The following is a 14966-nucleotide window of genomic DNA, read 5'->3' on the forward strand; positions in this document are numbered from 1 at the left end:
GATTCAATTACGATTCACTTGAATCCCAGCACGTGAATTAATTTGTGCCATACCGTGCTCACATACTTTATCTGCAAGTGAAGTGATTGTGCAATCTCCGTGCCTAAATACAACTATATATTTTAAATCACTCATGCTCCACAGACCCATTTATATCCTGTGCACCTATACACCAACATTAACACACCACACACAACACAGAACACACAACACACACACATGGGCCGGGCACACTGCCACATACCTCCCCCTTGTGCGCAGCACACATGGCCTCAATGGCAACCTCCCCCCTTAAAATCTGAAAAGTCTCGCTTAAAGTCCCGGTACAAGAACAGGGACTTCAAGGGGTTCATGGGCGGCAATGTTGCCAGTAGCCAGGCTGCCACTGGCAATGCTGTCAGTGTAAATGTTAGCCTTTAAGCGTAATTCGGGGGATGACGTAGAGGGCTCTCTCCTGCTTTGCGCTGCTTTTTTCTTATCCTATATCCTTTCTTTAGCCTGTCTTACCTTCCCTCCGTGGTGTCCTGCCTGGGAAGCGTCAGCCGATCTCTTCCGGGTGGAAGCTGATCCCAGTTCAGCCTCATTTAGCATTTCCAGCCAATCACACAGTGCAGCGCTTGCTTCGTCAATTATTAGGGCGTGGCCAGCGCTGCTCCACGTATGTTATTGGCTGCCCCTCCTGTCTATCTCTCTCTTTCTTTTCTACTTTAACCCAGCACTATTTCCGCTTCCATGTCTGTGTTTGTTTTTTGTTGTTCGCTCCTTTCACTGCAGGCCATTTCTCTGCTCAGCGCTGGCAAGATAGTATCAGCTATTTTCCTACCTGCTCATGTGATTCTTCTCATCATTCAGCTTTTGTATTTTTTCTGCAGGAGCTCCAACATTAGTCTTTCCTGCTCCATCCAGTCTCCAGCCCAGCTACAGCGCCGTTCAAGCGCAGTGCCATTCTCAACTTGCTCTGCGTTTTCATCAGAAAGACTGTTCCATCATCACTGCTGCACTGCAACTCTTTCCCACCGGCGCCTCACAGACCATGGTTACCACGGCAATGCCTCATCGAGTGACGACTGGGAGTGGTAAGTTGCCATGGCGCCCAGGCAGCTTTAACAGGCAATGCGAGCCTGTGCCTCACTACTGGAATCTTCTGGCTCCTGCTGCCAACAGTGTATACTTGCAAGACAGATGTCACACGCCTCACACCCCAAGCCTGGTACCCTTATAACTCCGCCTCTAACTCCACCTCTACAGTGACGCAATTTCCAAGTCCTCACACTGATCACACCCATGTGAAGTAGTTTTTTTTTTTTTTTTTTATGGAATCTACTTTTCTCTGTATTGTCAATGTTGTAACATGTAATAAGCCCATTTTATTTATGTTATTCAAATAACGAATACATCGGCATTGCGTTCTAAATAAACCATTTAATCATCATTATATTTATCAAGGCAGTTAATTAATGCACTTAAGTTTCCATATAATATATAGAAAAGTAGTAAGCATTAACTATTTGCGGTATGTAATGTATGTAAAAAATGTTTGGAAACTGTTCAATTATCCGGTTGTTTCTATTGCAACAATACTGTTAGAACGGAACCCTATAAAAATGTACCACTGGATTTTGGAACAAGGTACGATGGTATCTGTGAAAGTACAATTGTATTGTATAATATACGTATCCTACACCATCAATGTACAATTCCCTGTGTTACAATAATGCAGTACAACCATAATAATAACAGTATAGCTACACTATAGAGCCGTGGTACATTTTTATAGGGGTGTAGCGTCACACAATCTACATTTACTTAATCGTATTAGAGTAAGAATGATGTGTGTCATTCTCATGTTATTTACAATGTAAAATTGACATGCTTACATGTCTGTATAGGTTAGCCTAGGTATACGCAATAAAATACAGGAAGCTGAAGTTCAGGTCGTCACTCATATTATTTGCATCCCAGTTTTTGTTCTGTCCTTTAAGCTCATATGCCAATTGATTTATCAAAGTTGAATGATGATCCCTTTGTTTAAGTCCCTTTGGTCATATCATGTTGACCTGCTTTTTGTCTGTGAGTATCCCACAAGGATTATCCATTCTACAAGTGCATGTAACCTGGCCCAACATGGATTTGTGTGGCACATATGCCAATGGAGTTTGTATGTCATAGCTAAATATCCCTGTGCCATGTATTTACATATCCTAAATGAAATACAAACTGATATTACAAACCCAGGTGGGGCACTGCTGCTGTACCCTTGAGCAAACAGGTACTTCACAGATTGCTCCAGTAAAATACCCAGCTCTATAAATGAGCACAAATACAAGGCACTTTGAATAAAAGCATCAACTAAAAAATATCTATAGCAATTTATGTCCATATGTGAAACACACACACACAAAATACAGCAATTTATCATGTAGTCACATAGAGGTGGTGATTAAATGGGTCTCTTTTAGCCAGGTGCAGTTGTATTGAAGTGAAAGTGGTTGCCTATAGGTACAGTTGGTGGCTAAAAGTGGAACTGAAGACAAACCAACCCTAACCTTAACCCCAAACCCTAAATAACATGCTGTGATGCAAATAAAAATCCAACTACAGCCTCGCATTAAAGATTCTAATCATTGAACATCTGTGATGTTTGTTGGTATTGAAATGAATTAGTAGAAAGGGAGTGGATTTTATCTGTTCCCATTAAAATTGTAAGATTTTTTGATTACATACACAACATACACATAGGGTAGCAGTGTGGAGTAGTGGTTAGGGCTCTGGACTCTTGACCGGAGCGTCGTGGGTTCAATCCCAGGTGGGGGACACTGCTGCTGTACCCTTGAGCAAGGTACTTTACCTAGATTGCTCCAGTAAAAACCCAACTGTTTAAATGGGTAATTGTATGTAAAAAATAATGTAATATCTTGTAACAATTGTAAGTCACCCTGGATCAGGGTGTCTGCCAAGAAAGAAATAATAATAATAATAATAATAATAATAATAATAATAATAATAATAATAATAATAATAACAAGAAGTTCTGTAACCACTGGAGGTCTTTATGAAGAACTTGATTACAATCTTTGCTCTTATGATTTATCATGTATATTAGGTTATAGTTTGTGGCATGGTGGTGTGGTGGTTAGCGCTGCTGCCTCACAGCTCCAGGGTCCCAGGTTTGATTCCCATTTCAGGGGAGTTTGCATGTTCTCCCCGTGTTCGTGTTGGTTTTCACCAGTCACACTGGTTTCCTCCCCTTATCCAAAAACATACTGGTCAGGTTGATTGCTCACTCTAAATTCCCCTCTGTGTGCATGCTTGTGTGAGTATGAGAGTTGGACTGATGTCCCATCCTGGGTGTAGTCCTGCCTTGCACCATGTCTGTCGGGTTAAGCTCCAGCTCACCGTGACCCTGTATTGGATGAAGTGGTTATTGATGATGGATGGATGGTTAATATTTGTAATAATGCATTTATTGACATCCACATGTTCTCCGATTAATAAATATTTGGACTGAACGTGTTTAATTTTCCCACACATAAATTGACAAAATCCTACATCAAGTATATATATATATATATATACATATTGGTGCACAATTCTGCTCCTCTAGAGTCGCAGTCAGTCCAGCAGGTTTTTGTAGCTGTCTGTAAATCTCCAACTGCTTAAGAGCAAATAAAAGGGTAAACTTGTCCAATTAAGCAAATTAATTCAAATCAGGTAATGAAGGCCTCAGGGGGATCAAAAAAATGAAAACCTTCTTGCCCCAGAGTTCTGCACCCCTGACAAAGTAGATGTAACACAGTCATTCATTCACAAAGGAGATGTTAACACAGTCATTCATTCACAAAGGAGATGTAACACAGTCATTCATTCACAAAGGAGATGTAACACAGTCATTCATTCACAAAGGAGATGTAACACAGTCATTCATTCACAAAGGAGATGTAACACAGTCATTCATTCACAAAGGAGATGTAACACAGTCATTCATTCACAAAGGAGATGTAACACAGTCATTCATTCACAAAGTAGATGTAACACAGTCATTCATTCACAAAGGAGATGTAACACAGTCATTCATTCACAAAGGAGATGTAACACAGTCATTCATTCACAAAGGAGATGTAACACAGTCATTCATTCACAAAGGAGATGTAACACAGTCATTCATTCACAAAGGAGATGTAACACAGTCATTCATTCACAAAGGAGATGTTAACACAGTCATTCATTCACAAAGTAGATGTAACACAGTCATTCATTCACAAAGGAGATGTAACACAGTCATTCATTCACAAAGTAGATGTAACACAGTCATTCATTCACAAAGGAGATGTAACACAGTCATTCATTCACAAAGTAGATGTAACACAGTCATTCATTCACAAAGTAGATGTTAACACAGTCATTCATTCACTGTTGTCTGAAGGTTTTTTTTTATTTCAAAGCACTTATTTATCTGTTTTGATTGAAATCCTGCTTTCCTGTCAAAAGTACTATGAAAACAAACAAGGAGGTGAAAATTGCAAACAAATAACTTTATTACAAATATATAATGCAGTTTGGATATTAAAAATTAAAATGCAGTTATTTTTGACAGATATGTTTTTATGATATAGCAAGAAATAATGAATGTCAGTGTAATAAGAGAGATAACAGAAGACTGTTGCTAGACTGTTGTAGTGTGTTATGATGATGATGATGATGATGATGTTAGTGCTCTGTGCAGTAAAGGGTTACCTGGAGGTGTTTTGTGCAACCGGTCCCTGGTTTTCAGGAATTGTGACTGATGACATTTAGAATGAATTAAAAACACACAAAACAAATGCACTGACTGGCTTCTGTAATATCACAAAAAATACAACACAAAACAGCCAAGTATAAAAAGCATCATTGCATTTAGATTTGAATACAACACAAAACAGCCACATATAAAAAGCATCATTACATTTAGATTTGAATACAACACAAAACAGCCACATATAAAAAGCATCATTACATTTAGATTTGAATACAACACAAAACAGCCACATATAAAAAGCATCATTACATTTAGATTTGAATACAACACAAAACAGCCACATATAAAAAGCATCATTGCATTTAGATTTGAATACAACACAAAACAGCCACATATAAAAAGCATCATTACATTTAGATTTGCTTCCCCCAGTCATACAGTTAATAAAGTGTTTTAAAAAACAATCACCATCTCAAATAAACAACCAAAGAACATTCTGCATTGAAACTGAGTTAAAAAATGTTTTACTGACTATACCTTACTACTACTTATCGTTTGCATGATTTATTTTAATTGCAAATCTATATACTGCACTATTTCAGTTTTGTTACAGGATACATTAGTTTATCTCTAATGTAATCACAGTTCTACATATACACTGCCCCTGTTCTGAGGCTATGTGCCAAATTCTGGACTTCTCTGCTGTTCCGAATTCAGCTGAGTTTATGGGATGTTCTGCTCTACAGATGACAGCCCAGTTTGTAGGTCATGCTCAGTTTACCATAAAAATGTTCAACAGAACTGGATCGTGAATTCATTTAAGAGTAACCTTTAGTACATGAATCAAAGTTGACAACTTTTTTTGACTCTCCCCAAATTTTAATTGGAAACAGAAATCAAATTTAAATGTTTTTTTTTTTTTTTTTTTTAAAAAGCTTATTTCTTTATTACAATGAAGAAACTGCATTGCACTGAAATAGATACAGCACATGAAAATGCAGGTGTTTTCCTTCATTAAAGGTTAATATTAAAATACATTTTGAGAAGGAACATGGTGTCGCAAGCAGCTTTGGTTTGTACATCCTGTGCTATAAGAATTTAGACCCTTTTGCATGGAAGGCTGCTGTAGCTTTGGCTTCCAGATCCTCATTGGGTCCAGAATCAGTTACTATGAACTTCCCCACTGATGATATAGATGAAGGAATATGCTGGAAATCTAGTGATATGAAGAATAGTGAGTTCTGGCCCACACCTGTGTTCTGGATGAAGGGAATTCCTCTTAAGGTTACCCTTTGTGAGCAGCGTGAAATGCATCATGAAAATAGCTATCAATCCAGTACGATTGTTACTGGTGAACGAATGACTCTGAGTAAAGGAACCAGGAGCAAGTCTCTGGTAAACTGTGGATGTGACAAATGTAAGGATGAGTTATCAATGACAGGGCCTAAACCCTGCCCTGCTTGTAGCCATATGGGTAAGCATTGTCGAATGCTCTTTCAATGTGATGGACCTGAAGGTGTGTCATTCTCGCACCTGAATATTGATCCAGATAATGTAAGACGAGTCGAATGTGTGGGGTGTGAAACTGATCATACTGTAAGATGGGCACATTGGGTAAACTGGAATGCGAAGAAGGTATCCCTGCTAGATGTGTTCAGATATCTTGCAGGTATAAAGTGAAGGCTGATGTCCCTCATACCTGTGATGTGAAAAGATGGCTATCTCGGCCTGTCGTGGCCTTCACAGAACCACTCAGAGCTGAACCAGAGAGAGAAGTTGAATCCTGCTGGAGCAGGGCTGACTTGCTTGGAATCAATGGGAGAATCTAAGATGTTGAAGTACCCTACTTATAAATGTATTATGCTATATTCTTTGTGTTAGTTTACAATAATATAATATGATGTGCCTTGTTATTAATCTACAATATTATTGTTTAAAAATAATTATTTGTAACCAGTAACAATGTTATTAGTGGAATTGGATGGAGTCTGTGTAAACGGTTCATTGATAGAAACTCCTGCTAGCATGTTGAAGTCTGGGGCCTCTCTCTTATCAGGGGGTAGGATCTCTAACATATACATGGAGCCTCCTTAGCATTCCAATCCAGTAAAGCAAAGGAAAGTAAAATGAAAATAACCCAATCAGTGTAAATTGAATTATAAGAAATAATGGTTTGTGATTTTACTGTAAGGTAGAACAATATGAAATGTATTAGCAGAAAGTGTATAAGAATGGGGGCATTCCCCACTCAACTGCCCCCTCCTACCAGAGAAGGTAGACTTGCTGCGCCCATTCCCACCAGCAGAGGGAGAGTGCCTGTTGGTCCCATCTCCACCAGCAGATGGAGCATGCCTGCTGATTCCCCCACTGCAGCCAGAAGGGGAGAAGCCCCTGCCGCATTCGCAGCCAGAAGGGGAGGAGCCCCTGCCGCCTTCGCAGCCAGAAGGGGAGAAGCCCCTGCCGCATTCGCAGCCAGAAGGGGAGAAGCCCCTGCCGCATTCGCAGCCAGAAGGGGAGGAGCCCCTGCCGCCTTCGCAGCCAGAAGGGGAGGAGCCCCGGCCGCCTTCGCCACCAGAAGGGGAGGAGCGCCGGCTGCCTTCTCCGCCAGAAGGGGAGGAGCCCCGGCCGCCTTTGCCATTAAGCGGAGAGGAGCAGGAGCTACCTCTGCCTCCATCACCACCATTGGGAGAAATGGGGCCCCTGTTTCCACCTTCATTGCCAGGGGCTCCCCTCCCGCCGTCGCCTCCCGAGGGTTTGCTGTCCGGATGCCAGTTTGCCATCGCCTGGGGATGCCTGCCTTGCACCGCCCAAGGATGCCTGCCTTGCACCGCCCAAGGATGCCTGCCTTGCACCGCCCAAGGATGCCTACCTTGCACCGCCCAAGAATGCCTACCTTGCAGCGCTCAGGGATGCCACGCCCACTCCGTTGCCTGGGACTGCTATCTCTTCTGCTTCTCCTAGGGTTGCTGCCTGTCCTGCTTCACCTGGGGTCTCCGAGGGTCCTGCTTCGCCTGGCGTCGCTGCCGGCTCTGCTTTGCCTAGAGTCGCCGCTGGCTCTGCTTCGCCTGGAGTCGCTGCTGGTCCTGTGTGGCAGCAGGAAGTGTTGTGGCCGGAGCCCCACGGAGGGGAGCTGCCAGCCACGAAGAAGGGGGGAGAGGTCAGGAGACCAGCTCCCCCAGCCGCACTTTCACGGCCGGAGATCGAGTGGCCAGAGCCCCAAATAGGGGAGCTTCCGGCCAGGAAGAAGGGGGGGAGGTCTGGAGACCAGCTCCCCCAGCCACACTTTCCCGGCAGGAGATAGTGTGGATGAAGCCCCAGAAGAGGGAGCTGTTAGCCACAAAGAAATGGGGGGTGGAGAACATTCCACCTTGGCCACCCCCAGAAACACCTTGCTTCCCCCTCTTCCAGGACTTTGAGACTGAGGGGGGAGGTGGCCGTTGGGGCCAAGTATGCGTTGCACAAGGGGGTGGATATGTAACAGGGCATGGAGCCCTGTACATGGATTTTGTTTATTTTTAGAACGGGTATTTCTTTTGTTGTATTGTTGTATTATTATTGCTATGATTTATTTATTGTGTAAATATGACGACGAGAGCCGTGCGGCGTATGTTTTGTTATTATTTATTTGTATTATTGTATTTATATGACGGTGAAGTGCCGTCGGTATTGTTTTTGTATTTATTTATTTATTGTATTTAAATATGACGGCGTAACAGAGTGTGTGTTTGTTTGTTTTATAATGTTTAGTAGTGTGGATGGGAACCCCGTCCACATTCGAAAACCTGTGCAGAATGAGACCGGGGGATTATTAAATAATTGACAGGTATTTAATCCCTCGGAAGAACGAGAGCGGAGAGAGCGAGCGAAAACAAAACAAAATGTATTGAAGTATTAATGCTAACACATGTTAAGGCACTGGACCTCCCAGGTTGCCTGTCAGCTGGGATTCGACGTAGTCTGTAACTACTTAATCCATTTTTAGCAGTTAATAAACTGAAGGGGTTCTAATACTACTCTGATTCATTAAAACTTCAAATAGAATGAGTCTGTGTGAATGTCTGGATTATTAAAAGTCATCTGAATACGTTGCAAGCCCAGTGCATGAACGATCCACTTACAGGAGTCCGAAACATCTTTATGTCCTCCTGAACGTCTCCCCTGAGTTTAAGAGTGTGCTCAGAGAATATATATAAATATATTCAAACTCCTAAAACGAAGCTTCGGTCCCTGGGAGACAGAGCCTTCTGCACTACTGCTCCATGTCTCTGGAATGCACTGCCAAGCTTTATAAGAGACTCAGAGACTGTTGAGATTTTTAAACTAAGCTTCAGTCCCTGGGAGACAGACAGATCCTTCTGCACTACTGCTCCATGTCTCTGGAATGCACTGCCAAGCTTTATAAGAGTCTTTTTAAACTGGCCTTCAAGGATCTGTGTTAATGCTGTTCCTTATTTTTTCCATTTTGCTTTGGGTTTGGAAAAGCGCTATATAAATTAAATGTAGTATTATTATTATTATTATTATTATTATTATTATTATTAATAGCGACCTCACCTGAGTCTTGGTTTTGGGGATTGCCACGTCGACCAAAGCCCTGATTTTGGTGACAACGGGTTTCCACCCTTCCATTCCCCATTAAGAATCCCAAATATTGTGTCTCTGTTTTGGGAAACACGCATTTTCCCAAGTTAGCAGTCAGCCGGGCTACCCTTAGAGACTAAAGGACGGCAGTAACCCTAAATGTAAATAACCACATCATCATATACGCTGCTGTATATTCACAATGTGGGCATAAGACCTGGTCCATCAGTCTCTGAAAGGCAGAGGGCGCACCCAAACAGCATTGTTATGAAATGAAACAGCCCTTCTGGTGTTGAAAATGCGGTTTTCTCTCTAGAGCTGCGGGTTAAGGGGCTCTGCAAGTATCCCTTTGTCATGTCCAGAGTAGAGATAAACTTCACTGTTCCCAGTCTGTCGAGAAGATCGTCGACCTGAGACATGGGGAAGGCATCGAACTTGGCAATAGCGTTTACCTTACGGAAATCAACGCAGAAGCGGTTGGTGCCGTCCTTTTTGGCCACTATCACAATTGAACTGCACCACTCACTCCTGGAAGGCTCAATCACCCCAAGTTTGAGCATGTCCCATACCTCTTTGCGAACGCCACTTCGTCGATGGTAAGGTCTCTTTCGTACTGGGACCCCTGAGGGAGAGACAATGTCATATTCAACAAGGTTAGTTCTACCAGGCAATTCAGAAAAAAAACATGGCTAAACTCCTCAATAATATTACACAGCTCCTGTTGCTGATCTGGAACCATCGAAATGACTTTAGTGCTAGGGGTCTTTAGACAGGGGCCTAGATCATCCTGTACTTAGACTGGGGCTATAAATAAGGCCTCCCTTGCCTGCCAGGGCTTTAATAAGTTTACATGATAATTTCACGTTCATTACTGCGATTGGGCTGTCTACATTTCCTATAGCCCGAATCACTTCATATGGCCCCTGCCATTTAGCACATAATTTCGATTCTGAGAAAGGAAGCAGCAGCATTACCTTGTCTCCGGGTCGAAAGGTTTGAATTAATTCATTTTTATTGTAATGCTGCTGCTGAGCCGATTTGAGGTTGTCCTGGGCCAAACGACCAACCAAATCCAGGCGATCTCTTACTAGGAGCACATGCTGCACTACATTTTTGGACGACCCTTTGTGCTCCTCCCACCCCTCTCTCAACAGATTGAGAATGCCGCGAGGCTGTCGGCCATACTAGAGCTCGAAATAAATGCGATTACACGGAATTGGAAGCAGAGGGCTCACTATGTCCACTGCAATGCGTTCAAAGGGGGTGGAAATAATTGGCAGTGGAACCAAAGGGGCGTGGCGCACTCGACCCGGCGCTACTCGCTGGCAGTCTGGGCATGTGGCTACATATTCCAACACATCTTTATGAAGTCCTACCCAATAAAATGAAGCCAATATTCGCTCCCTTGTCTTGTCAGCTCCGAGGTGCCCCGCAAAAGGGATATCATGCGCCAGCCTCATGACCTCGGTCCAACAAGATGGGGGAACAGATAATTGTGTTACAGGCTGTTCTGTGCCCGTGGCAGGGTTTACCCTATACAATAATTGCCCCTTGATAATGAAGTGTGGAAATACTTGTGCCTCAGCGCCGTCAACATCCTTACCTTCAGTAGACCGGACCTGCCCCTAAGCATGCACTAGTGACGGGTCGTTGTGTTGTCCCCACATTATGTCCACACTTGAGTGCCATATGTCTGGTATATTGAGAGGGGCTGGAGTAGCTTCTGCCCTGGATAGCCCAGTAACCTCACCCTCTCGGTCACACCGCGTTCCGACCCCATTAGACTGGCGTTTGTAACCATCCGAGCATCCTCCCCTCAAACCCCAGCCTTGTCTTATTGATGCGCCCTCCCATTTTTCGGTGCTTCTCTCTATTTGCTTTTCTAGGATGGAAAACAGGAGAAAACATTTCAGCTTGAAAAGGGAACACATCATCAATTCATTCCCTTTTTCCTTTTTCTGCTACGTTTACATGTGTGGCTGAGACTGACATTATTTGCATTAATTCTTTAAATTTTTGTCTCTGTCCAGAATAACTGGGTGTGTTGGCTTTCCGCCACCCCTACTACCAGGTGATGTTTTATCGGTCCTACCGATAAGTACACTTTTAGTCTGGGGTATGCCGCCGTGTCTCCATGGATACAGGAGATGGCCACCTAACCTTGTGGCCGCCACCACACACCGCCCAAGAGAGCTGTCCGAATTAAGGTCTGTTCACACCCTGTGTCCACTAATGCGTGGGTTTTCACATTCCCTAAAATCACATCAACTATACAAGGTCCCTCCCGACCATTTTCCCCTCGCTTATCTATTTCTGGTGCCCAACTGCACGCTGCCACACTCCATTGCAGCGGCGCATGACCTGGCCAGGTGCCCTGGTTGGTTGCACCTCAAACAAGTAGGAGGACGGAGGGAACAGTGGCTAAGTATCTGTCCCATTGCTGGTATGGCAATGGGGCAGGGGCAGCACCTCTACCTCAGCTGGGGGCCAACCTTGGTCTCCATGAAGGGGAGGCAAGGTGGCCCATCGGGGTCGGCGGTCTGGGAGGTCTCAATCTCGGTGCTGGTGTGGGTGCTGGTGGTGGTGGTGGGAGGGAGAGAGGAGGTGAGGCTCGGCTGCTCCGATGGATGTGACCAACAGAAATAATAATGAGATACAGGGAATACACAATGATGTGTACTGCTCTGTATATTTAATTCACGGGGCAGCCCCAAACAATGTATACGGTATTCAAAACACATACACGGTCACCAGTCCTCCGTGAGTGCAGTAGTGCTGGTGCTGTAAATACAATTGATCATGCTCCAGTGCAGGGATGTTCCAGGTAAGTGCTGGCCTCTGGCGACAGCTCCAGAACGTGTTAGCCGTCTAATAATAACAATTATACAAAACAAACAAAACACTCACGATACAGTACAATACGGGTCCTTCCGGGTTCAAAGCTTTAACCAAACGAAGGAACAGATCACTAAGCCACATCCCCTTTTATACCACCAGTCACGCCCGCTCTGGTAGCGAGTGCAATCGCTTTTCCTCCAATCCACAATTGACACATCGGCGACCTTTTTGGGGCAATGACTTGCAGTATTGTGGCTCCTCCACCCCCTTTATAAGCTGGTCGACTTCCAACCCCAGGGCACTCTGTTCACTTTACACAGCGCCCTCACCAGTCAGGAGGGAGATTTACCACCAAGAATCACTGTATTTCTGTCACAATACCCCAAAACTCAGGCCACGGACAACAGCGCCCTCTGCGGGCTAAAAGAAAACATCATAAAATAAAACTGGGCACCAGTGCAGTGTTTTCAAATAAAACTTCTGTCTCTCGTGTGTGTCAGTGAATTGCCCACAACCCTTCCACAGCTCCCCACTCAGTTCTCTTCGTCCCTGAAGATACAATGCTACAGTCTCGAATCAATCTGGTATTCACTGCAAGATTGGCCAAGGTGAACGCTGGCAGCCTGTAGCTGGTCCCTGGAACTGTGTGCGCAGTCTGCTAATTCAGGAGGGGCTTGGCTCCCACTCCCCAGCTCTGCTGACAGGCTCTCCCAGGATGCGACCACTATATGTGCTATAGTGTCCTCCGTGCTGCAAACGTCTGTCAGGGTGAGAGGTGCGGTGGATCTCTGCCGTCTCCCGCTGGCTGGATGAGCCCTGTCGTTTAGTGTCGGTGCGCCGTGCTCCCTCCGACTCCGCTGCCCTGCCTGGCCGAGTTCCACCGCTCTGCCTCTTCCTTCAAGGCTCTGCCGTTCTCGCTACCACTCTCTGGAGACGCTCTTTTCACTCGACCCCCGGACACTTCAGCACCCGCTGGAATCACTGCTCTCACTCACAGTCTCAGACCCTCGGACACTTTTCAGCACCCGCTGGAATCACTGCTCTCACTCACAGTCTCAGACCCTCGGACACTTTTCAGCACCCGCTGGAATCACTGCTCCTTTTCCACTCACAGCTCCAGCCCCCCGGACACTGTTCAGCGCCCGTCGGATTCCACTACTCTCTCTAGTTGCATACTGACTTCGGTAGGTCTCCCCCTGGCTCCCTCTCTGAATCCCCAACGCTTTCGTTCTGTCCCACTCTGACACCAATGTAGCGTTCCGGGGTAAACAAAAGGGAGCCAGACGAGTGCAGCAAGATCTCATTCAAGATTTTATTCACACGAGGTCAGGACAGCACAACACAGCCCACAGCAGCGTGCAAGCTGCCCCTTTATACCCCAAAACCCTGTGAAACATTTAACATTTAGACATACACATGACAACATTCACATGCACTCTGGGACCGCGATTTTTTTCAATTAAGTAATTTAGAGATCATCAGTTTTTTTAAATATTTATTTTTAAATGTGATTACTACTGTGTTTTTGTAATAAAGTTACTGACACTTGTTTTGGTTTAACTTCAGATTTATCAAGTTATAAATAGTGCATGTTTCCTTTTCTAATGCAATCGTCACTTTAAAAAAATACCATAATCAGCTAAATAAATATATGACTCATCACACATGTGATGGTCATACAAATCCATAGTTGAAAAATCCATTTGCTCTGAGCTCGACACGCTGCTGTGAGGAAGCTATCTCGGCGTGCAGGTGGTTCAATAGAAAGCATCACGTGACGCTGTGGAGCGTCTGCCTTTTGAACGCACCCAAAGTTTTCCGATGCACGGGTATGGCTTTGAAAAACTGACCGGAAACACTATTACCCTGTTTGTGATAAAAGTATATTTATTTACAGAGGTCACAAAAATAAAGAAATATCAAACAAGATGTTGAGTAATTAATTATGTTTTTTAATTCAAAAAGCAACTTAAAAGTATATATTTGCAACTAAAATAAATCACACAAAACGATTATAGATACATGCTATTTGAAAGAAAAAAGTACATCACCACAGTAAAGCTAATTCTTACATTCGTGCATAACATGATCATTTATATAACGTAATAGTCACATAGTTTGTTATATTAGTGCAGCAAAATAGCACATTATATTTGAATTGAAAGGTTTTGGAAAGCTGCTGCTGCTGCTGCTGCTGCTGCTGCTGCTCTCTCTCTCTCTCTCTCTCTCTCTCTCTCTCTCTCTCTCTCTCAATTAAATTCAATTCAATGGTGCTTTATTGGCATGACTTACAATAGCAGGTGTTGCCAAAGCAATTATACAATACATACATGTGTATATACAATGCATCATATCTATCTATCTATCTATCTATCTATCTATCTATCTATCTAATACAGTGGCTACAAGTAATGCATTTCCTCTCCTCCCAAGTTATGCTCCTCATGCAGAGTGTCACTGCGTGTCCCTTTGGTTGTGGCAGGCTGCTACGTATTGGGCAGCCAGGGGGGGTTGTCCCCCAGGAGTACAGACAGGGGGGCTATGTGTCACTCCCCCAGGAGTACAGACAGGGGGGCTGTGTGTCCCTCCCCCAGGGGGGCTGTGTGTCCCTCCCCCAGGAGTACAGACAGGGGGGCTGTGTGTCTCTCCCCCAGGAGTACAGACAGGGGGCTGTGTGTCCCTCCCCCAGGGGGACTGTGTGTCCCTCCCCCAGGAGTACAGACAGGGGGGCTGTGTGTCCCTCCCCCAGGGGGACTGTGTGTCCCTCCCCCAGGAGTACAGACAGGGGGCTGTGTGTCCCTCCCCCAGGAGT

Source organism: Acipenser ruthenus, chromosome 38, assembly GCF_902713425.1.
Source record: "Acipenser ruthenus chromosome 38, fAciRut3.2 maternal haplotype, whole genome shotgun sequence".
NCBI classification, from domain to species: domain Eukaryota; kingdom Metazoa; phylum Chordata; class Actinopteri; order Acipenseriformes; family Acipenseridae; genus Acipenser; species Acipenser ruthenus.